Here is a 23,539-nt window from a genome sequence, read left to right as displayed (position 1 = left end):
TTGATTTACCACTTGAGCTATATCCTCAGGTCTTTTTGAAAAAAATTTTTTTTCAACTGATGGTCTCATTAAGTTCCCTATGCAGGATTTGAACTTGCAATCCTGCCTCAACCTCCTAGAGTGCTGGTATTACAGAGGTGCACCATGGTGCCCAGTTTATTATATGCTCGCTTATTTTGTTCCAACTTTTTTCTGTGTTAAGTCTTTGCACATTACCAAGAATTATTTTACAAGGAGGATAATGCAAAATAATTGGCTATTTTCTTGGCTGATTGTTACCTCTTAGCATTTATGCTAATTCTGCTAAAGGAGCACAGAACCCCACTCTTCCTGTTTCTTTCACAGTTCAAATGTAGTTTTAAAAGCCCTTTCCTGGACGTTGGGGTAAGGGGATAGGAAAATGGGTTCCTTTGTTTCCCTCCATCCTTGTTTTCCTACAAGAGATGCTGGAACTGGACTGGTGTGGGCTTGGGGGCTGAAGGGGTATTTCCATGGATGAGGACCCCAGAGAAAAGAAAGCACACAGAACTGACATCAGCAACAGTAAGCAAACATCTTTATTGTCTGGCCCATACATGTTGGTCGTTGTCAAGGTTTACATTCCTGTGTACCGTCATAGCCGTATCGCACATGCACGCTCGTCTATCTAAGTCATGCTTACGTAAGTGTACTCTGTTGTGCACCTGTGCTAGACAGAAGGGTCATGTCCTTGTGTGTCCTCAAATGTGCTGGGCTTTGAAGCAATCCAACGTGGCTCACTACATCCCATCTTCTCAAAGGTCACGAGAATGTCGCTTCCCATTGGGCAGATCCCTGTACCCAAAGACCGCCACAACAGTAAAGGAAACAGCATGATACCACTAACCCCATTGCCACCACAGCACAGCTTATGGCCGCCCAGCACAAGGTGGATCCCAAGGATTCCCACCACTGGGTGAGCGGGTCCTGCTGCAAGATCTGGATGGTGGACACCTCTGCATCCACTTCTTGCAAGGCTTCTTGTACCTGCATCTGGTACCTGCTTTTGCCATCCCATTATATCAGGGATATAAATGTAACATTCTATATGCAAGAGGGTGCAAGTACCTCCTTGGTGCTGCCATCAGCAAATCAGGGTCAAACAGTTTTTTGGAACCCACTGTACCCCTCAATCACACCAGCTGCCTGCAGTCGGTAGGGCACATGGAAGTGCCACCTAACATCATTGTCTTTGGCCATTGTTGTACCTGGGCCCCTGTGAAATAGGTTCCCTGGTCAGACTACATCTCTAGCAGTATCCTCTACAGAGCATCCCTTAATGGTATGGGCTTGGTCAGCAGCAGGAAAGGAGTAGGCAAAGCCTACACCTATGGCTGTATCCACAGCAGTGAGAGAGTATCTATGTCCCTGTGAGAGAGCCGGGGGCCAGTGTAATCCATCTGCCATTGTTGCAGAGGGTCGGATGCTCATGGTATTGTGCCAAGCTGTGTGGGCATCTTTCTCCTCCAATGGGTGGAGGAGCCAAATGGGTGCCCTTGGACAAACCTTTATCACAGCCTTTGACTTAGCGGGAGTCCAGGTGCATCACTGCGCTACAGTTTACATGGTGCGGGGTCCTATGTGTCCTGGTTGCATGTGGAGCCAAGGCGCCGCTGCAGAGAGCAGCTACCCTCATGAAAGCATCTGCTAAATCGTTCCCCGGTGCGAGGAGGGGCTTATGTCCAAAAACATGATACACTACATGGCTAGCTGTTTGGCCACACTCGCATGTCTCACCATAGGTCAGTGCCCCACAAGGGTCGGTGCCCTGTCTGCCAATCCTGGGCCACCCAAGCCAGTAACCAAAGAGTCAGCCCCAACTGTCTGTGCAAACATGTGGGGGGCCTTCTTTATGCATTACAAGCAGCCACCCTGACCACAACTCTGCCCACTGGCTCAACCTGCCTGTTCTAGGTTAAAACCAGAGGATTTCTGTGCTGGGCTGGACAGTAACTGTGGTCCATGGTGGGGCTGTGCCACAGCTGGACCCACCAGTATACCAGGCATCAGCTGGAGGTCTCTCTTCCCCTTCTGCATAAGGGCTAGGTGTCATAACCTGTAGTGCATCGTGCTGTGCAATTTCCTGTGCCGTACACATCACTGGTCTCAAAACTGTTGCCGATTTGGCTGCCAATGGGCTAGCTGAGAAGGAGGCCTGCTGCTGTAAGTATGACCCCAATGCATGAGGGTGGGGGCCTGGGCCACTCTCTCCTGGGACGGGATGTCCATGAATGGACCCAGCCCTCTGTCAGGTATTTATTCTGCACTTCCACTGTCTGCTGCCCCATGACCCCCTCATAGGCACGCAGAGCAGCACATACTGCTGCTGTTTCTCAGTCAGGGAATACTGGCTCTCAGCTCCTTTCCATAACTATGACCAGAACCCAACAGGGTGCTTCTGCGTCCCTTGCTTTTGCCATCGGCCCCAGCCAAACCCATCATCATCCACACTCACTGTTAGGGTAAACAGCAGGATAGGCTCAGAGGGCCTTGCACTTGTGCGACTGCCTCTTTGAATCCTGTAAAACAGCTTCTGCTGCATCTTTCCAGTCCCATGTTGTGCCCTTTTGGGTCATCTGGTATAAAGGGCAGAGCAGGGTAGCTAGGTACCGTATGAATGTCCACCCAAAACCCAATAAGCCCACGTATGCCTGAAACTGGCATACTGTCGTGGGTCTGGATTATGCCTGGATTTTATCAATAATGGCATAGGGAATTACTTTTGTCTTATCCGACCAGGTAACATCCAAGAATTTGACAGATAAGCCAGGTCCCTGGATCTTGGCTTTGTTGACACTGCAATCCCAGGCCAGCAAGGCTTCCTTCAGACTATGCATGGCAGCTTCAAAGTCTGCAAGGCAATCGGAGGTTAACATATCATCATCAATATAATGGAACAGTGACACAGAGTGGTCCAGAGGGCCAGGTCCTGGGTCACTAGGCCATGACACAAAGTTGGGCTATGCAAATAGCCTTGTGCAACACCTGGAAGCTCCACTGTCTGCCCTCCCAGGTGAAGGTAAATTGGTCCTATCAGGCATGACAGCAATGGAGAAGGTGGCATTGGCTAAATCTGCAACATAATGGTATAGACCCAGCATCGGGGTGAGACAATCCATCAAGTCTGCAATATTGAGTACTGCTGCATGCAACAGAGGAGTTAGTTTATTCAATTCAATACAGTCACTTACCACATCCTGTCCAGCTCCCATGTGGGGCATATGGGGGAGCTGAAAGAGCTATGTGCAGGATGTATCAACCCCACCTCTTCCAATTTCAAAATGGTTTGCCCTGCTCGGCCCCCAGGTAGGTGACAACTGCTTCAAGCACACAATCCTTGCAGGCCACAGGAGAGTCTGCGGTGCGTGGTGTGGATATCCACCAACTATGGTTTTTACCATGTGGATTTTCGAATGGAATTCTCCCTGCATGGTGTCGAGCAGAGCACCAGTCAATATGTCCACCCCCAGCATATATTCAGCACTAGGGGAAACACAGACATCATAAGGACATGGAGCCAAGCACTCAACACCAATGTCACCCGCGCTCTCCAGACTGCGACACAGTGATCTCTGTACCCTTATGCGCAGACATTACATCCTGTGAAACAGTCTGGATGTTGCCATACATTAACGTTGATTCAGCTCTGGTGTCCACCAACACTAGTACACACCATATGTTCTTTGGAGACCAGTAAATAATCAGTTCCACATGTGGCCTCTGGTCTCCTGAGACCCCCATGAATCAGGTACCTCGGTCTGCTTCCTAACTTGAATAAAAGGAAGCCAGAGTCATGTCTTTCTGCTTCACTGGGGCTGCCTTACCTTCGGGCCCATCAGTCGATATTGCTGCTCAGGGCAAAACTGCTGCCAGTCAGCAACATGTCCGGGGCTGCCCGTCTATCTTATCTGTGGCTAAGCTGGCAGCCAACAAGTCCATCCAAATTTGGCACCTGCTGACCTTCAGCAGCCCCATAGTCTGTTCGTGGGTGTTGGCCCCACTTGGCCAGGGGCCACCTGATTTTTCTCTTTCAGTGGTAGCGTTTTTGCAAGTCTCATCTTACCTTGGCACTCTACTTTCTCCAGCCAGGCTAAGGCATCCAGAGTATCACGCATCGGGCAATCTGTGAAGGGGGCTTGGAGGGCCGCCAGCGACCTGAAAATGCCAGCTGGCCCACTCACCAAGATCAAGTCCATCATGCGTGCTGTAGCAGCTCATCAGGGCTATAGTACTGCATGGTGACCATCATTTGTCACCTGCCCATTCCTCCTAGCACACATACCAAGTCAAGGTAGGTTGTCCACTTCATGAATTGTTCCAGCAAGTCGCCTAGAGTCTCCCAAATCTGTCCTTTGTACATCCTGCAGAAGTTGTTGCAGAGAGGGGGTACTGGCTATGCTGACTATTTGGGACATCTGCAGGCTTAACTGCATGTTATCAGCCCTGTCGTCCCATAGCGTAGCAGCCACACAGGCACTGTTTCACCCACCTTTTGTTTCAGTTGTTTCGTCAGTGCCCTTACCTCCATGGCCACATAGGTCGCACACACTGTGTGACGAAGAGGTGGGTGGTCCTCCCAGTCCCTCTCCTTAGGCTAGGGGCTCCTCCACCTCCACTTTCTGGCAAATAGCAGGCTTCACACACAAAACCAGGGGGCTCTCCTGGGGATAGGGACTTACACTTTGGGAGGAGGCAGCACTTTCGGTGCCCTGCAGCACGACTTGCATGGCAGCCAGCTCTTGTTCCAGATCCTTCTCAGTCTGCTGCAGTAGGCCTGCCTGCTGGAGATCTTCCACTTCTTTGGAAAAGGGTGAAAAACAGCCAAGCCACCCACCCTGCTGTCTCACTGTGGGAGAGGGGGATTTGAATGTCTATCACCTCATCCAGCTGACTACGGCACTTGTCAGGAATGAGGGCTGAAGGAGTATTTTCTCAGATGAGACCCCAAAGAAAAGAAAACATGTGGAGCCGACATCAGCAACAACAGCAAGCAAATATCTTTATTGTTCAGCCCGTATATGTTGGCAATTATCAAGGTTTACATGCTTGTGTATGGGCATAGCCGTGTAGCGCATGCATGGTTGTCTATGCTAAGTCATGCTCATGTAAGTGTACCTTGTTGTGCGGTGCGCTACAGGGCCATGTCCTTATGCATCCTCAGATGCCCTGAACTTTGAAACCATACGAAGCGGCTCCCCACAACTGGATTCTGACATGGTGAGGGGAAGATTTGTGTTAGGAGGAAGTCACTGGGGTGTATACATTGGAGGTCCTCCAGCGGGCCAGTCATTCCCTCTTTGACTCTCCTTTATTTCTGTAACTCTTCTCCACCTTCAGTCCTGTCTGGCAGTTAGATCCTACACGACTTCAGGTCCTGAGCTCACCTGGTAACTCTGAGCCGAGTTATAGTAATCCTCTCCAAGATAAAAGGACTCCTGCTCTGGTCCCACGTGTGCTTTCAAACCTCCCTTCAGAACATTCTTAGAAAAAAGCCAACTGTAAAGGCACATGCCTGTAATCACAGCACTCAGGAGGCTGTGGCAGGAAGAGCTAAAAGATCGAGGCCAGCCTAGGCTAAGAGATCATGCCTCAAAAAAACCAAACCAGCCGAACACAAAATCATCTCCAAGGAAGCAGAGGGCTAGACAGAGGCAGGATCTGGGCAGATTTCCTGAGTCTCTATCACTCACAGGGCTTGCTTCAGGAAACGGTAACCTAAGCCCTGGCTCAGAAAGGCCCACTCACCATCTTGAAATTATTAATACTGTTTTTAACAAGGAGCCCTGCAAATTACATAGGTGGTCCTGGCCCAGCCCAAATTATACTCATCCCATCATTACTTTAAAAAACTTTCAGCTTTTAATGGGAAGGATTTCACTGTCATTTTGTTCCTGGTTTTAGCTTCTTGAACATGGTTCCTGTGATTTTTGCCAGTGTTATACACATCTGGGGGCAGGTACATAGCACTCCTCTTCTATAACTCTGCACTCAGTAAACTCTGCCCTCGGAAGAAAACTCTGTACCCAAAGTGAGTTTTAAAAAGATGTTTCTCTCCTTTTATTCTCATTGAGTTTTTCGACAATTTAGACTGGAGTTTGTTTTTCCGATTTTTTTGTTTTTGAGACAGGGTCTTGCTGTGTAGCCCAGGTTGGCTTCAAATTTCCCATCCTCCTGCCTCAGCCTCCTGAGTACCTGGGATTATAGGTGTGCACCATACCACCCGATGCTCTAATTTTTCAACTATTCACTTATTCTTTCTGGGGAATGAACCCAGGGCCTTTACACTGAACTACATTGTGAACCATTTTTTATTTTAATTTTAATATTTTTATTTCAAGTCAAGGTCTCACTAAGTCAATAAAGTACCCAAACTGGGGTTGAATTTGCAATTCTCTTGCTTCAGCCTCCCATCTTTTTGGGATTATTAGGCTCGCACCACTGCACCCAGCTTCTAGTTTTCTTAAACGCTTTGGAGTCTTAAACCATAAGACCTATTTTGATCCTTTTCCTGAGTTTTTCAATCTTTTTGCCAAAGAATTTCTTCATATTTAACCCACAAATCCCAAAATCCACATGAAGCAAAACATGGTTTGAGCAAACTTATAACACAAATTAGAAATCATACAACTTCCCCTGATTCACCTTTCATCTGGTGGTACCTGCCTTAGTTGCTTTTTTTCCCATAAACTTACTTAGCTGTGCCTTGCCTGCCATAACTTCCATGCTATTCATTCAGGTAAGAAGAAAGAGATTCACACATCCATCTTAAAATGACTTAACAAGTCTTTCCCAAGGAAATAGCCTTTCATGGAATGGTAAAAATACCTTCACCATCTCTAACAGATTGATTCCTTGTGACTTCAGTTTTAAAATGTGTTCAGGTAGGGTAAAGGACAGCAAACTAGAGCTCCCAGGCCCGACTCCAGAGACCTATTTTGTACTACACGGAGCTAAAAATGTTTTTAAAAATATTTTTAAAAAAATATTGTAGGGCCAGGGATATAGCTCAGTGGCACAGCGCCTGCCTGGCAAGTGCCAGGTCTTGAGTTTGGGTCCTGCTACAAAAAAAATTGTAAAAACCACAGGAACAAAGAACATGTAATTAAGAAAGCCTGACATACATATTATTTGGCTCTTTCTAGAAAGAAGTTTGCCAAATCCTGGTGTAGAAAACAGTAAAAAAAAGTAGCTAGGGCAGGTATCCTCAGATGAAAGGAGAATCAGGGGAAGTTGCTGTTCCTCTTCCCCAGAGTCATAACAGACAAAAAATTACTCTGAGCTTTAGCAAAAGGAACTTGTGGTAAATTAATTTTACAGCAGGCCATTGTTCGGGACTAACTTCCTGCCCTAGGCCCCAAACGATCAAACCAAAATGTTAAGTCACTTATGCTAAAGATCTACACCACCAAGGCACAGCTAAGTTGTTTATCTGACTTTCCCAGAAATCAGGAGAAAGAAACAACAGCCAAGTCCCCAGACTGGCTGTTTTTAGCTGGCATAACAAAAAAAAGAGACAGTCATGCATAGAGGCACACAGCCTGTTGCCCTGGCATCCAGCACTCAGGAGACTGAGGCAGGAGGACTGTGCGTTTGAGGACAGCCTGGGCCACACAGTGAGACCGTCTCATTTAAAAAACCCAATAAATAAATAAAATAAAAGAAGTTCCCTCTGCTTTAAACTCTCTGAGGAAAGTGACTGTGAAAGGACCAGTGTGCTTCCTCTTTTCTTTTCTGGATTGTCTGCGGATGCTCACTGAATAATGAATTCTCTGTCTCTCTTCCGGTTCTGAAGGCCGCCAGAGTCACAAACTGTTCTTCGCCCAAATTGTATTAAATTGATTTTGTCTGAAGTAGTTCTGTTGCCGTGGTCTTCATCCACCACTGGGGCCTCAATCCTGAGTTCTTCCTGGACTTCTTTCCTCTCCATGGCAGCTACTTCTTTCTAGGTGAAACACTGCCTGTTTGTGAGGTTTACCAGAAGCCATCTGCCGCCCTGCCTGTGATGTAAGGCAGCCCAGCTTAAGCAGGAGTGGGGGATTCCCCTAGGCTTCCCTCTGGAGCTCTGCCTAGGGCTGATGCATCCTGTAGGGAATGAGGTTGACCTCACCCACCACCCCGTCCCAGTACAAATGCTTCAGTGAACTCAGAAAAGAAAAGCCCTGCAAAACTCAGGCTTTCACTGTTTTCTGAGGCTGGTCATCAATCTGGATTTTAGAAGTCCCAGGACAGAAAGGGACTGGTCAGCTGTAGAGGGGTCTCCCAGGCCAGTTCTGGACCTGCACAGCCTCCAGGTGCAAGCCCATGGACATCACACCTGCAGCCCTCAAGATCCTTCATAAACCCACCCAGCTGGGTTCTGACCTGGCTGCAGCTTCCCCTCCTTCCTGGCGGATGACCTTGCTCCTGTCACCGGCCTCAGCTTCAATCCCGCCCTTGCTGAGTATCCTTTAGGTCTTTCCTTCAGCCACCAGGGAAGCCCAGGCCAGTGGCCCACTCAGTGGAGCAGCTGGCCCAGGTGCAGCCCTGAGCACTGTGCTGGGTGTAGAATCTACAGACAAGCCCAGGTGACATCACAAAAGCACAGCGAAAACCATCTCTGGTAAAGATAAAGGAGGACAGATGCAATTCTCCTTCCTGAACTATCTTTGCCCATCAGCACTAAATCACCGCAGCAGCTACTAGTGTGCGTGTGGGTGCCATGCCCAGAAGCAGTACATCTTCCCGAGTCCCACTTTAGTACCCACTGGGATCTGGTGGGAGCGATTCTGAGAACGCTGGTACACAGCCGGTCACACACTCCCAATCTTTGGAATAATTTCTGTACCCACTCCTTGAGGTACTTTAGCTTCACTTTTAAGCACTAGGTGTGAAGTATACAATGAAAGCAGAGTGATTTAAAAGTGGGGAAACAGAACTTGGGTCACTGCAATCTTGTCACTGCTTATTTGACTGCTTGGAATTTGGATTCCGTTTTCTTTCTGTCTCCCTGCACAACACCCCCATCCCACCTTTTCTTGGCGCTAGGGATGGAACCCAGGGCCTCTCATGTGCTAGGCATGTGCTATACCATTGAGCTACACCACAGCCCCTTTGTGTTTAAAATGTAAACAGTAAGTAGTCTAAAACTCCCATGCCTTTGACATTGTTGTTTTCTTTCTTTTTCTTCCTTCCTTCTTTTTTCTTTTTTTCTACCCATCCATCTACTGGTTTTTTCAAGACAGGATCTATCTATGTAGTTCAGGCTGGCACTGAACTCAGTTATCCTCCTACCTCAGCCTCCCGTGTGCTGGGATTACAGACATGCACCACCCTACCTAGACACTTTTCTGGATTTTTATTTGCTTCCTGTCATATTTCTGAAAATAAGTTTGTCATGTAGCAGGGGTATGTGTGTGCGCACTCTGGGTGTCTAATAAGCTCAGCACTCCTCTTCATGCCTCTGCTAGCCCACCTGGCTTCCCTACCTGCCCTTGCCTGACTGGTTATCTATCTCTCCCTCATCGGCCGCACCTTTTTCCTGTCTACTGGCTTCTTTCCGGCTTGAATGACACATGCGCAAGCATTTTCCTATCTTGGCCCTCCCTATACTGCCGGACTTCTTTTTTCCCCCATCTTTTCCCTCTCCCTCTCTCCCCCTCTCCCTTCTTTCCTTTTTTCCTTCCTTCAGCGCTGGATATGGAGTCCACGGTATCACATTTAGGCAAATCCTCTATTGCTGAGCTTTACCACAAGCCCTTCTTGAGACAGGGTCTCACTAAGTTGGCCAGGCCAGCCTCAAACTGCTCAGCCTACCAAGGAGCTAGGGTTACAGGCAGGTTTCATGTGCTCAGAAACCAGGTCTCTTTACGGTCTGCTGCACTACTGACTCCATAGGCTCATGCGCTACTCTATGCTTGACCTGCTGCAGTGCATCCTTGCACCTATCGTACTGTCTGGTTTTCTTTCAAGTCCAACAACAACTTATTGATGAAGTATTTTACATATGCTCTAGATTACTTTTTTGTTTTTTATTTTGTTTTTTGAGCAGGCTCTCTTTACACAGTTTTAGCTGGCCTCGAGCTTGTGGTGATCCTCCTGCCTCAGCCTCCCAAATGCTGGAACCACAGGTATGCACACCACCATGCCAGTTTCCCTGAGTGATTTCATTCACTTCAGACTCAGAGAAGTGGAAAGATTTATCCAAGGTCATGCTGTGTGACGGCATCAGAATGAGAGGCAGAATTAGCTCATTCTGCTGAACGCAAATAAGACTTTTGTTAGTGAGCTGAAACACAAGCAGTCTCAATTGTTTTTATAATGGTCACATGTTTGCAATATTTTCAATATATTTCGTTAAATAAAATTTCCACATTCATTTCATATCAATCAATCATCAGTCGTGAGTTTCACCTTGTGTCGGGCACTGCACATGCGTAGAAGATGCTCTCCCTCGCCCTATGCGACTGGCACAGCCCCTCCCTCTCCCACCTGTGCATCTGGCCCCGCCCATCCAGCTTCCACATGTTCATCAAATGGCGTGGTGGTCACTGCATCCGGGCTATTACTGCACCTGTTCTCTGGGGCTTTGCACACCGCCCTGTGATTGCTCTTTCTCTCCACTGAGTCTCCCTTTCTTACCGTCATAGTAATTGCCCTGTAAGTGCGCTGAGGAGGGCAGAAAACCGCACAACTGGAAGCCTCCCCCCAAGGGCTGCAGGATGGAGTCTCTGACACCTAGAAGGGGGCTATTACGGAGCCACAATGAATGGACAGACTCCTTCGCTGTGTGCCAAATGCTGGGATCGAGCTTTGAGAGAGCTTATCATTCCCAGACAGGGAAAAGCCAATAGGCAAGAAGGGCTGTTCTGTTTCGAGGTTGACCAAGGGACCTTGAACTCCAGTGTCCCTGCCAACCCAGTGATTCTGGGTTTGACTTAATATAGTCCTTCTGTGGGGAAAGAGGGTCCATTTTTTTGTTATTAAACTTGCGTAGATAATAATGAAAGTTTATTGTAGTCAACCGGTGAGAAAAGTCAATATAGATCATTAGATGAATGTGTTCTTCAAATTCTGCTTTTAATCACATTAAGTAGCATTGCCATCTAGTGGGTAGTAAAACATTTTTCACAGAGCTGCATGCCAGGAATCTATCTTGGCAAATTATTGTAAATAAGGTCATTTGAGATTCTGAATTTAAGCAGCCTATTTCAGGAAGATGTCTGTTGGCCTGGCATTTACTGTAACCCAGAGGTTCTGGCTTAGATTTCTAGTAAGAAGAGTTCAAGATTCTTTTGAAATTATTTTTTGTCCTTACAGTACATCCCACTAAGCATGCACAAACGAAGCACTGTATTAAAGATGTATTTGAATACATTCCCTTCTCCCCATGTTCCTTTAGCACTATGGTGATAGGTCCGCCCATGTCTGCCCCCCACCCCAGCCACCCGAGTTCCGGGAATGGCTGCTCCCAGCTGCCTGCGCCTGGGGAACACTGCCTGCTCTGCTAGGACACAACACGTCCGCCCTATCTGCTAGGTCATAGCACACCCCAACAGCACACCAGTCTTTGCTGTGGGCACATACTCAGCCACTCTCGCTCCCCACTCTCATGCCCTGCTTTGCCTCACCCTGCCTAAGACAGCCCCACTAACCTTCCTACCCTTGCCATAAGAGATCCAGCTCAATAAACTGGACTTGACCCTGTCTGGAACCCTAACTTTAGGTTGGCTGTGTTCTTTATTGGGTTACCACTATTTATCTAACATCTGGTACATAAGATCGTTTTAGGGTTTGGTTTTTTTCATCCATTTCAATTTAATTTTTTATTTTATAAAATTTACAGTTATATGTGAGCTCTTGACTTTGATCCCCAGCACTGCAAAATATGTATAATAATAAAGTTTTCAGATACAGAATGAAATCAAAAAAGTTACAGGGAACACCTAGACTGTATACTCACTCCGTAGGTTCTATCACTCCCATTTTATATCTTCCTGTGTTTATCTCCTCTATTTGAAAATTCCTGCTTCCATCAAGCCATCTGGTTTTTTTCTATGCATTTCATAAATTGGCTACATTTCCTCCCAAATACTTCAACACCTATATGAGTAATAAATTTTTTTGTGTTTGTTTGTTTATTGAGACAGGCCTTGAACTTATTATGTAGCCCAAGCTGGCCTGGAACTCATGGCAATTCTCCTGCCTCAGCCTCCTGAGCACTGGGATTACAGGTATGTACAACCATGCTCAGCTCAAATAACAGAATTTTTTATTACTTACCCTTGCTCTATAAATCGTTTGCTAATCCAAAAGTAAAAAGTTTTGTGCTCAAAGTCTCACAGTTGTTCCTCTCTTACCCTGTTCCTCACTCTCCTAGGAAATAATTTTCTCTTTTCATTAGTTTCTGGTTTAGCTTTTAGTGTTTCTCTTTTTAAAAGTAAGCATATATATACACATTCTCTTGACTATTTTTTTCATTGGTCCTGGGGCTCAAACTCAGGGTCTCATGCTGGGCAAGTCCTTTACCACGAGCTACATTCCATGCCACAAACATGTATTTTTATATATTTCTTGTACAAGAGGTAGAGGGTTGTGGATACTCTCTTGCGCCTCTTCTCACTTAGGTATGTATCCTAGAAATTTCTCCATTTCAGAGATCTTAATTCTTTTTCTATGACTCCTTAATTCTACATTGGGGAGATGACCATAACTTATTTAATCTATCCCTCTACAAGGTGTTACCAATATTTACACATTAGTATATAAATAATGCTACAGGGAACAGCCCTGAACAGATTCCTTTGAATTTATGGGGCTGTATCCTCAGAGTAAATTCCTAGGTAGAGTTGCTAAATCAACAGAAAACATTTGAGCCAGGTGTGGTGGCGCATGCACGTAATCCCAGCACTCAGGAGGCTGAGGCAGGAGGATCTTTGTGAGTCTGAGACCAGTCTGGGCTACAAAGTGAGCTCAAGGCCTGAACTACATAGCAAGACCCTGTCTCAAAAACACCAAACAAACAAACAAAAAAACCCCAAACTAGTCAACATGCATTTAACTGTAGAAATACACCATTAGAAATACCCACACATCCTGCCACAGGGCTTCTACCATTTTGTATCCCACTAACATTCTACTGGCCTTATATGACACTGTTTTTTGTCAGCTCCACTGGTAGAGAGTTTTAGTAGTTTTCTGATGCTATATAGAAATCGCCACAGTCTTTGTGACCAAACCAAGCACGTTTACTATCTCATAGTTTCTGTACATCAGGACAGAAGCCAGCTGTGCTGGGCCCTGGGGTTAGGGTCTCACAGTGTCACTGGGCTGGGTGTGAGAGCTCCCCACAGCTGAAAAAAAAGGAGCTTCACTGATTCTTTTGTAGAATAAGTTTGCAGGTTTATTGATGCACATCATAGAAAAAGAATTTTCAGTACACATCAGTAAGAGGCAATGGGAAGGCTTTATTAGGCAGAGATTTTAGGACCCACACAGACTCCTCTTTGCTTTTTGTTTTGTTTTGTTTTGTGTTGTGTTGTGTTGTGCTGTGCTGTGTTGTTTGGTACTTGGAATCGAACTCAGGACCTCATGCTTGCCAGTAAAGTGCTGTGTCACTGAGCTATGTCCCAGCCCTTTGTTTTGTTTATAAGAAATCTGAAGTTTTTAAAATTTTAACTATAACAGTGGTGAATGAAGACCTCTATAGTATGTATTTTTGACCACTGGGCCATTAAAATTTTTCTCTGAGGTTCTACTTTGTAAACCTGGAAATCTTTTGTAATGACTGGCTCTAGCTAATATAAAGAAGATAAAAGAAAGTGAATAACATAAAAGTAATAATATTAGTAGCTGTAGTATTTATATTGCCATTTTTATTTTATAGGCATACCTATGGTATACAAGAAGCTAAATCTGGCAGGGCATGGTGGCACACACCTGTAATTCCAGTACTCTGGGGGCTGAGACAGGGGGATAGTTGCTAGTTCAAGACCAGCCTGGGCTACAAAGTGAGCTCAAGGCCAGCCGGAACTGCATAGTGAGACCCAAGAGAGGTTGAAAAACTATTTTGGACATAGCTAGTGAGACTGATAATCAAAACTTTTTATGGCTGTAAGTTACAGGTGTAGCTGCAGACTGTTAGGAGGGCTAGTACAGTATTTGGAGCATCATTTTTTGTTATCAAACTTTAAGGCTTTTTTCCTCTAAGTCCCATGTAAGCCTAGAGCCTATCAGCCCCATGCTGTAATTTTTGTTTTGTTTTGGTTTTCTGAGAGAAGTTCTCCCTATATAGTTCAGGTTGGCCTTGAACTCACTATATAGTCCGGGCTGGCCTGGAACTTGCAGTGATCCTTTTGCCTCAGCCTCCTGAGTGCTGGGATTATAGGTGTGGGCCACCACCCTTGAATCCTGCAATGTTTTAAGTGAGTCTAGGAATTGCCAAAAATCTATATAACTTTTTTTTTTAACGGAAAGCTCCACCAGAGCTTTTTAAGGGTCAGAAGTTTTTAAGGGCAAAAATAAAAAAGGAAAAATAGAATTGATATGAGCTTGAAAAAAAAACTTTAATGAAGCATCTGCAGGTACTTTAACCAGTTATTAAAACAGATTAACAGGCAGCTGAGCAGACAAGAGAACACATAGAACACATAAAACAATTATATTTAATCAGTGCACCCTTTGATGCATTGATTATGTTAAATTAAAATAATCTCTTTTTATAGTTTTAAGTTTATAATTCTAAATAGACTAGTCAGAACTTTCTCTAGGCGTTATTAATTACTACTCAAAAATGTAATTCGTAACAGTATTTTCTTTAATATTTTAAATTATTCTGAGTACCTTTTTTTATTAACAGTCTTATAACCAGTAAGAGTCAGAGGGGAAGGAGAAAAGAGCTATAAATTTCTATATAATAGTTTTTTTATTTTCCCTCCTTATTATAAAACTGAGTTGGAGGCTTGTCTTTTAACTCTATCTTACATCTGGAGAAAAATCAATGTTTCATCTTCTTTCCACAAGTTTATAAAATATAACCTAAGGGTGACATTTTAGAGACTGACATTGACTTACCCATAATGACTTAAGATTTGTTGCATGCTTTTGAGAGGTCAAAGAAAAGAGATAGAGAGAGCAATATAGATAGATAGATAGAGAAAGATATATATATATAGAAAGAGAGAGAGAGAGCGAGAGAGAGAGAGAGAGAGAGAGAAGGAGAGGGAGAGAGAGAGAGAGAGAGAGAGAGAGAGAGGGAGAGAGAGAGAGAGAGATGTGAGGGTCTCTCTGTAGATGCAGCCTGCTCCATTTCCCAGGATCAGAACTGCCCAGGGTGGGAACTGCTGAGGGTCAGCTCTGCTCTAGTTTTTGCCATTGACTAGACCACACATCCGTGCTAGTCATGAGGAAATCTGTTGCTCCTGTCCAGGACAAGCATTTTTACTCCTGACACACAACTGTTCCAGCTTTTATTAGCAGACCAGGAAAGCAGGAAAAGGGGCTGTACACAAGAGCTGGGCTTCGCTAAAAAGTTGACCCTGAAGATCTTTATATCTAGGGACCTGCAACATATACAAGGAACTCATAGAGAGCTTCAAAATCTAGAGATAGCTGGGCATGATGGCACACGCCTGTAGTCCCAGCACTCGGGAGGCTCAAACAGAAGGATCACTGTGAGTTTGAGGCCAGCCTGGGCTACATAGTGAGTTCAAGGCCAGTCTGAACTACTTATCAAGACTCTGTCTCAACCTGACCATAAATAAATAAATAAATAAATACATATAAAGCCCAGAGATGTCACTTAGCAACACAGATCACATGTAATTTTAGATAGGGGGGTAAACTTGAGGACAAAATTATCGTAAGAATACCAGAACCAAATAAGATGGAAGGAGAAATCAAGCTAGCATTAGAGAAGCAACTGTAAGAGGTTCCAGAAAAAAGTATCTATAAGTAGGGCTGGACAGGAGGCTCTAGGACCCAGGAAGGTCATGACAGACAGCTGAGAAGGGTTGATGTGGTGCCCTTCCCCTGGGCCTGTGGGCCTCCGCTCCTGGCTGGAAAAACCCAGAGGCCACGTACTTCTGCATGGTAGGACACTGGGAACAGTCCACCAAGCCCCAGGAAAACTTCCTGAGCTCCCCAGCTCCCTGAGCACTAACATCAAAAAAGTTAAAAGGATTTGAGTCTCATGACAGATAAAAGCCTGTGAAGGAGAAAAGTGACAAGAAGGGGTTTGGGGATATTTTAAGAGAGAGGAGAAAAAATAATAAAGCAGTGGGCTCCTCAGTTTGAGTCCATAGATTTCACCAAGTTTTGAGGATACTGTTGTGGCCTGAATGACCACTTGACTCAGGACATGTTCCCAGCCACCCGAAAAGGGGAGCTGTGCATCAGGTGAACCAATATGCCCTTTGGTGGTGGTGGGGGATCCAAAGAGTACTTTAGAAGATCTCCTTTTATCTAAAGCTTTTAGGACCCAAGAATGTGTGTGATTTAAGAAGACTGCCTCCTTGCTGTTACCCCAAAGGCTGGGCTTCTCTGCACTGTCTCAATATGACAGACAGCTAAGCTAGGTAAAAATATTATAGGCAGCCAGACAGGGCCAGGCCCTCAAGGGTGTCAATATAGAGGATAAAAACACATTACAACTGTGGCTGAAGGGGCATCTGTTGCGGGCTGTTCCTCAAGATCAAGACAAAATGACCAGCTACATGCTTCCCTGAGAGGTAAGCAATAGATCAACATTAACATCAGTCACCCCGATGGGTGGCCAGAGCCCCTTGAACGCCCTGATTGTCTCTTCCTAAAAAAGTACTTGTTCTTTCCAGGTATACTTGCTACATGACCTGGTTCTCCACTGGATTTACCTAAATGGCTAAACTTGTAATCTTATTGGTTGATCACAGTTTTGTCCCATGTTGTGCCTGCCTCATCATTTTGCTCCCAACCTCCCAACTCATGATTTTGCTTATAAAACATTCTCTGTAAAATGGGGTCCACAGCAACCCACTCAGGATCCCTTCTCTCAGGAGCTATTTTTTATTCCCCAATAAACTTTCCTACTCTTAACTTGTTGTTCCTCAAAATTCATTCTTTGATTTTGGGGAACACAAATTCGGTGTATCAGACATCTAACAGGCAGAGTTGCATTTGTTTCCCCTGTATCACCGGGACTGGGTTTCCCATGCCAGTTACACAAGAAACTTTGCTGGAGGGACAGCGGTTGGGCCGATCCTCATGCGTCTCTCCTGGTGAGCAAGTTTAGTTCCATCTCACCCAGGCACGGGGTATGCTGACCTGAGTGGGCACCTAACAAGGCCAATACATGGCACACAGGATACCTCTCCACACCTCTTCCCATTTCTGGTTAGAGGGGGCAAGCGCTTACTGTCATTGGTGCTTTTATGTATAAGCACTCATTTTCTACGGACTTTGGGACCCTCTAACTGGTGCAAAGGAAAAACCTAAGGCTGCAAAAGTTTCTAGACAGGGAGAGAGATAAAGAGATAAACTATGCTTCACAGGGCAAGGGGTTGAAGGAAGTAGGGGGAAAAAAAAAAAAAGAAAAGCCTCTGGCTGAACTTAGCAAAGTCATGGTCTCGATGCCTCCTTTACCTCCTGACACTGGTTTGCAACAGAAAATGCTACCCAGCTGGGTCTGAGAGGTCCCTGAAGCTGACGTAAGGAACCTAACCCACCCTTTTGTGAATAAATTTGCAGGTGTGTTGACTCCTATAGCAGGAAAAGTATTTTCAGGATACATCAGTAAGATGCACAGGGTAACACCGTTAAGATCCTGGTATTAGAGACACTTGTGCCTGGTGATCAATATATTACCTTTCAGCTCCAAATTCATCCTTTTCGCCTTTTTTTCTTTTTTTTTTTTTAGGGGCTGGGGATTTAGCTTGCACTGCCTGGCAAGCGCAAGATCGTGAGTTCGGTTCCCGGTACCGGAAAAAAAACCAAAAAATCGCCTGCTTTTTCTAAGCGGGTCCGGTCTCTGAATTATTTTTTCCTTTGCGGCTAGTGCTGAATATCTGCCAGTAGAGGGCGCAGAAGAGACACAGTAGGAGGAAAAGGGTTTTGCTTCCTGGCTGGGCTGCACTTCTGTGCCATACTCCTGACCTCAGCAGCTTCCCAGTACCCTCTGCTAGGGTATTTTATAATGGAAGGCCTCTGGTTTCCATGGGTTAGCACCGCAGGGACCTGTTCCACTTGGTAAGTATAGCACCCCATGATCCAACCACCTCCCCAAAGCTCCACATCTGAACACTTGAAATTTTGGGGGACATTTTAATCTAAACAAAGACAAAGTTTAAAAGCGCAGGTTAAAGAAGATTGTCTACCATAATGTTGGTGGATCCCGTCCAGTCCACTGAAGGCCTGAGTAAAACAAAAATGTCATGTTCCATGACATCCCCCTACTCTCAAATGAGAGCATCCTACTGTCTGATGGCTTCTGATCTGGAAAATAAGGTCTTCCTGCTGATGAACTTCAAACGGGGTCATTAGCCTTTTCTGGTTCTACAGCAGCTTCTAGACTCCAGACTCAAACTAGGACACTGGCTTTGCAGATTCTGGACGTACCAGTTTCCATAATCACATGAGCCAATTCATTATTAACAAATTAATATTAAAGTATTATTAGTTCTGCTTCTCTGTAGACCCTAATATACTCATCTTCCCTTGTGTAGGTAAGAATTCATTTTCATCATATAAACTCAACAATATACTTTTGTAGCCAGGTATGGTGGCACATGCCTAAAATCCTTGCACTCAGGATGATGCAAGAGGACTGCTATGAGTTCAAGGTCACCCTGTGCTATACAGCCTGACCCTGTCTCAGAAAAACAAAACAAAACAAAAAGCCAAAAAAATTTACTTTTGTAAAAAAAACCAATAGGAATCTTGCAAATATTTTTCATTCCTAAATCCTTTCAGAGATGGTCTGGGTTTAAGAAATAAATAAACAAACAGCAAATGAAAGGTAAGGAAGTGTTTGGAATGTACTTGTTCTGTAAAACAGCGACAGACCATTGTGAAAACTTGGCAATGTCTTTATACACATGAGCACTGTAAGACTGAAACATGTCTTTTGTAAATAATGAACCTCTTCTGATCAATACTCACTGCTCTGAAACCTGAAAATAAAAACATCCCCTTAAATACAAATACAGTGGCAGCTGGCAGTGTAGCTCAGTGGTGTTCAGTGCTTAGCACCAAAACTGAAAACCAACCCAAACCAAAATACAGGAGAAATGTCCATCACACACTGCATTCATCTTGTGTTTTGTTTTTTATTTTCCTTGGTACTGTATAACCCTGTTTCCTTAGCTTGTTGTTTTGTTTTGTTTGGTTTTTTTTTTTTTTGAGACATGGTCTTGGTATATTCCAGGCTGGTCTCCAATTTGTGATCCTCCTGCCTTAGCCTCCCAAAGTGCTGGGAGTACAGGCCTAGGCCACTATGCCTGGCTGTTTACTTTTAATTTAAAGCTGAATTATTATCTTATATTATCTCTTATTAAAATGTTACTTTATAGCTAACAGCCTAATTCTGATACACTGTTTATACCTAGATGTTTTTCCTTCTCTCACTGCCCCCCAAAATTTTATCTCTGTCCCAGGAAAACTAAGAGCTACATTAAACTGAGTGCAATTCAGACTAGGGAAATGGAAAAAATGGGTGACTCTACAAGTGAGCCTACTTGAGTCTTCTGAATAAGGAAATAAAGAATTGTTATTTGTTCTCCCAGGGCAGTTTTCAGAAGGATAGAGATTAGCATGTAATAGGAAACTTCTGCAATCTGACTGAAATCTTAGGAATTTAATTTAATAAATATACCATTTTAGCCGGGTGTGGTGGTGTAAGCCTGTAATCCCAGCACTCAGGAGGCTGAGGCAAGAGGATCATTGTGAGTTCGAGGCCACCTGGGCTCCAAAGTGAGCTCAAGGCCAGCCTGAACTGCATACTGAGAGCCTGTTTCAAACACACACACACAAATAAATAAACTCAATTGGTTCTATTGTTTTCCATTGGCAATTCTATTTATCATGCTTTATTCTATGCTAAATGATTTGTTTTATTTTTCTACTATCACACATTATTGTGGGTTTTTTTCCTTCTTCTCTGTTTACAAACTAACTAGAAATGCTGTTGGATGAGATAAGAACAGTCCAACAATGCACAACCACGGAGTTTGTGCTCAGCTAGAAGTGGATAAATGAAAAGATTAGGGGAAAATATCTCATGATTTTTTTTTTAAAGTTGTGCACTGTAAGATCATACTAAATTAAAGGATTTTAGACAAATCAGTGTTGCTGAATAATTTAAGCATCAGTAGTCATAGTTTCCCTACTGCAAATAAAACACTGGTATATTTGGGTGCCTAGAAAAACTTGTTTTGTTTTATTTGAGGTGGGGTTGTGCTTTGTTGCTTAGGCTGCCCTCAAACTTGCTATCCTGCCTCAGCCTCTCAAAGAGCTGGGATTACAGTTGTGTGCCACCATACTTGGCATAGATACATTCTGATTCCATGATAATGTAACTTTTTTCAGACCTCTACAAAATTACGTTCCTATAAATTTATTCTTCAAAACTAATAGGCATGTACAAGTATTCCAATAGTTGGGGGCTTCAGGGTCCTGTGTCTCTTGAGAGGGCAATGTTTTCAGATCAATTTGCTGTTGCCTCATGTGTGGTATGAGGCCCTGAACCTGTGATTTAGTCTTTTAGCTGTGTACAACAGCTGCACTGGGTTGTGAGAACATCCTGTGGAATAATGTACATTACAGTAGTTTGGAGCAGCTGTGTCCTGTAGAACTAACACGCAGGGCAAGTGTGAGCCACATGTTTCAATGTTTTTTTCTGGTAGCTGTACATAAAAAAGGAAAAAGGAACCAGTAAAAAATTATTATTTTAGTACTGTTTATATTTATCTGAGTATATAAAAATATGATTTCAATACATTAACCAATGCAAAATCTATGAAGATGATTCATTCTTTTGGGGGAACCTGGAATCAAACCAAGGGCTCCACAATGCCTAGCAAGTGCTCTACCACTGAGCCACATCCTACGTGTGTGTGTGTGTGTGTGTGTGTGTGTGTGTGTGTGTGTGTTAAAACTTGTGTATTCTGGGGCTGGGGATTTAGCTCAGCCGCAAAGCTCCTGCCTGGCAAGCGCAAGGTCCTGAGTTCGGTTCCCCGTACCGGAGAAAAACCAAAAAAAAAACAAACCAAAAACTTGTGTATTCTACATTACAACACATCCTGTGAAGTTAGCCACATTTCAAGTGTTCAGGAGCCCTATGTGGCTCATGACTTCCCCATTGGGCAGCATGTAGGTCTGAACTACTCTCTCATAAACGAGTTGGTTATTTGGCAGGCAAAACAGAAGACATCTAACCTAAGCTGTTGAAATCCCTGTTTCAGACTCTAGAGAATTTACAATGCTTCCTAAAGAAGGCATTGCCTCCTTTGGTATGTTGGATTTTTTTAAAAGTTCGAACACTAAAATAAAGTAAAAGTCTCCCCTCACTATTCCCAAACTAGCCATTCCAATACTATTGGCAACTTGGGCTACCATTTGGATACTTCAGCTTCCGAAGTCTGGGCAACGGCCAGGTCTCTTCATTGCTCCATAAACTGTTAATTATAATAACCTGTAGATTCTCAATCTCCGCTTTGCTTACTACTCATATGGAAGACATTTTCCTAGCGTTTTAGTTCTATAAAGAAATAACACTTTGTACTTTGCTTATATTTTCCTTAGTACAGGCTATCTGAAAATGTTCTGTACGTTATTTTAAAATGATGGGCCATCTCTGACCTGTTCTAGCTCTGTGAGAATCAGCTCCCCGTGGCCAGCTTCATTACCGTCGGTGACCCAAATCTTGTGAATGAACAGACTGTGAAGTCGGTTACTGCCTTCCCTGGCTGGTATTTCAAAGTCCAAGAACTTAATGCTTACCTTTAACACTGGTTAGCAGCATTCTTATTCTGGAAATCCAGTCTTCTGATCCAGTTGTCCAATCCGTTTGAATGTAGACTTTATGTTTGCATTTAGACTTTTTGTATTTCTATATTTTATACACTTATTTATATAACTATATTTACTATAATTAAAATACAGTTATATATGTATATACTTATATATTTATATATAATTTTATATTTGGTATACAAATATAAAATTATATATTATCTTATATTAAATAATAAATTTCTATATTTTATATATTTCCCCTAAAGAAAGTCAGAAACATACCATTACTGAATATATTAGGTGTTGCGTTCTCCCAGGGTTCGCGTCCCGCGGCGAAGGACCTCTGCCTGCGGGCAACGGCCGAAGGCTCCGCCCCAGAAAGGAAGTCCGAGGGCGGGGCCAGAGGGCACGACCTCACAGTCCCTGCTGACCCCGGGTTTTCCTGCCCCAAAAGGTACAGGCTACCACCTATCGCGCAGGCGCGGGAAGGGGCGGGGCCGAGGTGGCTGCACCGAGAGGCGATTGGCCGGACCTCAGCTGTCCCGCCTCTCGGCTTGCGTCTGTGGTCGCGCGTTCCTCTCAGAGTGGGCGAGCCGAGTCAGCCAGTGTTCCCGCGCGCTCTTCAGTCTGGCGACTGCGGAACGCCGGAAGTAATTTGTGGACTTGTGCGAGGCGTTGCTGCCACCGTTGCCCGCGCTCGGTACGAAGACAGCGTTTGAGGAGTAAGTGTGAGGAGGCGGGTAGGAGGTGGGGACTTAGGGCGTAAGGTGGTCAGCGCCTAGACACCCGCTGTCTTTCCTGTCTGCCCCGAGTCGCATGTGGACGGCTGCAAGGCCGTGGCCATAGTGGGGCGAAGGACTTGCGGAGCGGCCGCGGGATCCGCGAGGAGGGAGGCGAGCCGAGGGACCGCCCCAGTGGCTGGGTCGGTTTTGGCGCGCTCTGGCGTCCGCGCTCCCTATTGGTGCGCCGCGCGGGTGGGCGGGGCGCTGGCTTTGAAGGGCCCGGAGGTCCCAGCTGGGCGCTGCGGGAGATCTGACCTTTGCGGTCTCAGTAGCGGACCGCGGTGAGCTGGGGGCGGGGAGGTCTCGGGGTACCGCCTTTCTCGTTAAAAGGATACCGGCTTTGGGGACCCTGGTTTCTCCCTTGTACAGCGCTTTTGGACCCCGTCCCATGCTAAAGGTTTTAATCTAGGTGTGTAAAACAAATGGGGCATAAAAAGTAAATGAGAGTGCAGGGTTGCAGACCTGAGTGTGGCCAACGTGAAGGGTTAAACGTAATCGATCAGTGGCTTTCAGGTTCTTAAACACGAAAGCACATTTTATTTCCTAATCTAGGGCGCGGCCATCTATTTTTTTTTTTTTTTTTTTTGAGACAGGATCTCGCTGTGTAGCCCAGGCTGGCCTCGAACTCACAGCGATCCTCCTGCCTCGACCTTCCGAGTGCTGGGATTACAGGCGTGCACCACCGCACCCGGCTAGAGCCATCTAATTAAATAGAAGTTTCACCGGGTATTTTCAAGCCTTTTCTTTCCCGGTCTGCTCAGTTATGTTGTTTTAAACAG

The 23,539-nt window shown here is 44.9% G+C and overlaps 1 protein-coding gene and 1 long non-coding RNA gene across 6 annotated transcripts in view; one reads left to right on the top strand and one right to left on the bottom strand.

The window, feature by feature from the left end:
- The window catches only part of Gmnn (geminin, DNA replication inhibitor), a 61,465-nt gene that overhangs the window by 26,578 nt on the left and 11,348 nt on the right, over nucleotides 1–23,539 (top strand). For 2 of the 5 annotated variants that reach the window (XM_005403360.2, XM_005403359.2), the window contains exon 1: nucleotides 22,554–22,700. The exons of 1 other annotated variant lie outside the window; for it this stretch is intronic. The gene's annotated coding sequence lies outside the window, so the exon portion shown is untranslated. Of the gene's footprint in view, nucleotides 1–22,553; nucleotides 22,701–22,944; nucleotides 23,042–23,539 lie in introns of those variants that run through there. 2 more of the 5 variants (XM_005403363.2, XM_005403361.2) reach the window with 2 other exon arrangements.
- Nucleotides 530–22,391, bottom strand: LOC102009386. Its single transcript, XR_001231019.1, has 3 exons — nucleotides 22,261–22,391; nucleotides 2,739–2,869; nucleotides 530–813 (listed from the first exon to the last, which is right to left on the bottom strand). It is a non-coding gene; the product is annotated as an uncharacterized LOC102009386 (long non-coding RNA).

The sequence above is a fragment of the Chinchilla lanigera genome, unplaced genomic scaffold (genome assembly GCF_000276665.1).
Source record: "Chinchilla lanigera isolate Chin_1 unplaced genomic scaffold, ChiLan1.0 scaffold00082, whole genome shotgun sequence".
In the NCBI taxonomy this organism is placed as follows: Eukaryota; Metazoa; Chordata; class Mammalia; order Rodentia; family Chinchillidae; genus Chinchilla; species Chinchilla lanigera.
This window is presented reverse-complemented; position numbering and strand designations above follow the sequence as displayed.